We start from the raw sequence: 2537 nt of genomic DNA on the forward strand, positions 1-2537 counted from the left end.
TACTACTCTTGGGTCCTTATCTCTACTACTCCTTTTAAAGATTTACAAATCTTCAATTGAAGAACATGTGACTATCATGACTTTGGTGGTTTTTTGATTTTTAATATTTTGCAATAAATTTTTTTTTTCAAATGCAACCAAGTGACTGTAACACTTTTTTCAACATTGAACTGTGTCTAGGTCTTTCACTGGAATTTTATTTTTTCACTGCTAAATCATTAACTAAGCCTAATCAGAAGTATAAAGAGTAGAGTTTGGTGTAATATTTTTCTGAGATTTCATGGATTATTTGTTTTCAGAGGTATCACTTGTAAACAGTTCTATGCTAGAATTTTTAAAAATATTGAATAAACACATTAATGTTTATTACTGGGCTAGAGCGATAGCACAGCAAGTAGGGCATTTGCCTTTCACGCAGCCGATCCAAGTTTGATTCCTCCATCCCTCGCAGAGAGCCCAGCAAGCTACCAAGAGTATCTCACTTTCACGGCAGAGCCTGGAAAGCTCCCTGTGGCATATTCAATATGCCAAAAACAGTAACAAGTCTCACAATGGAAACGTTACTGGTGCCCGCTTGAGCAAATCGATTAACAATGGGATGACAGTGCTACAGTGCAGTATTCCTTTGCTCTTTTTCTAGTTTCTTGGGCTGTAAGTTTAGACTACTAATGTGAGCTTTTTTGTGTTTTCTGACATTTTATGAGTTCTCCCTTACTCCTAATTTTGTTGTGTCCCATAAATTCTGATAGTTTGTGTGTCTTCAGTTTCAATAATTTAGAGGAATCATATTATTTCTTGTTTGATTTACTTTTTGATATTGTAGTTACTCAACAGTGTCTTATTCTCAGAGGAGGTACAGCCAGCACACCTTCTCCAGATGGAGCCCCGGCAACACTGAACAGCAACTAACACGGCTCCCGGATGAGGGACTGGGACACATCTGAGCCGCGGGGCGGGGGGGGGGGGCATTGGAGTGGGGCGGCACCAGTCCAGCTTCCAAGTGGTCCCGGCCGCCAGAAGTCACGCCCTCGACCCACCCTCAGCGCCATCTTGCCACATTCAACAGAGAAGCAGCCAGGCGTTCTGGTGAGCAATGCAGCCCGGACAATGCTCCGGACCTGAATCGGGGCCAGCAACACTGGGGATCCAGACGGAGGAAGTACAGTCAGCACACCTTCTCCAGATGGAGCCCCGGCGACACTAAGCAGCAACTAACACGGCTCCCGGATGCGGGACTGGGACACATCCGTTAGCGGCCTGGAGACCTTTTCTAAAAACTGAAAACATACAATCTTTTAATGGAAAACTAATTATCAAATGCTTCCTTAGTAGGGCTGTCTTTCTTGGGGGGAAACTCCAACAACAATAGTGAGTTTTGTGTTGCAATATGGAACATAATCAAGGTAAAGAGAAAATGAAGTGAAATTCATCAGTTATACAGTTGGGGGTGGGGGACGACGGAGGCAGGGGGTATACTGGGGATTTTGGTGATGGAATATGGGCACTGGTGAAGGGATGGTGTTTGAATATTGTGTAATTGAGACATAAACCTGAGAACTTTGTAACTTTCCACATGGTGATAAAATAAAAATATAAAAAAACACAAAACAGTGTCTTATTCAGTTTTCAGAAGGTTGGAGAGTTCCCCAACTTTTTAATTTTTTTGAGGGGAGGCATGCCCAGTGATGTTCAGGGATCACTCCAAGCTCTGCACTCAGGAATTATTGCTGGCTGTGCATGGGGGACAATATAGGATGCCAGGGATGGAACCCAGGTAGGCCATGTGCAAGTTAAGGGCTCTACCTGTCTCTACTATGTTTCTAGCCCCCAACTTTCTTCTTATGAAGAAATAGTTCTTCTTATAAATAATTTCTACCTTCTTGGATTTGTGTTGTGAAAATGTATTTGATATGGTTAGAGAGATAGTTTAGAGATTAAAGCACCTGAGAACGAAATGCACCTCCTTGCATACAAGGTTCAATATCTAGCACCACATAGGGTTTCCCAAGCACTGCTAAGAGTGAGTCATGATTAGAGCCGGGAGTAAGTCCTGAGCACAGCTAGCTGTGTTCCTTGCCCCCCATCTCCCAAAGATACTTGATGTGATTTCTATGTTTATAAATGCAGGAATGCTTAATTGTCCCGATATGTGAGATTAGCCATGGAGCATATTTCTTATGCATTGGAGAAGATTGTGTTTTAGTTTTGGGCTTTGGACAATCCTTTTCATATTTATTAGTCTGTTTTTCCTCTTCCTAACTAAGGGATGTTGTTTCCTTATTGATGTCTGGTGCAAGTGTGCTTTTCCCTGCTATTTTTAGTTTACTATTAACCTTTATAGTTGTTTTCCAACCTTTAACTCTGATCTATTGGCTATTGTGAGAGTTCAAGTGTGTTATAAGTGGCAGAAAGTTGAATTGTCTTCCTTTTTCATCTAATAACTCTGTGCCTTTTAATGGGAGAGTTCAAGCCATTGAAAATTACATAAATTACTGAAACAAATAAAATTGTTACTTTTTCATAAAGATTTTGTCATT

Source organism: Sorex araneus, chromosome 2, assembly GCF_027595985.1.
Source record: "Sorex araneus isolate mSorAra2 chromosome 2, mSorAra2.pri, whole genome shotgun sequence".
Taxonomy (NCBI): domain Eukaryota; kingdom Metazoa; phylum Chordata; class Mammalia; order Eulipotyphla; family Soricidae; genus Sorex; species Sorex araneus.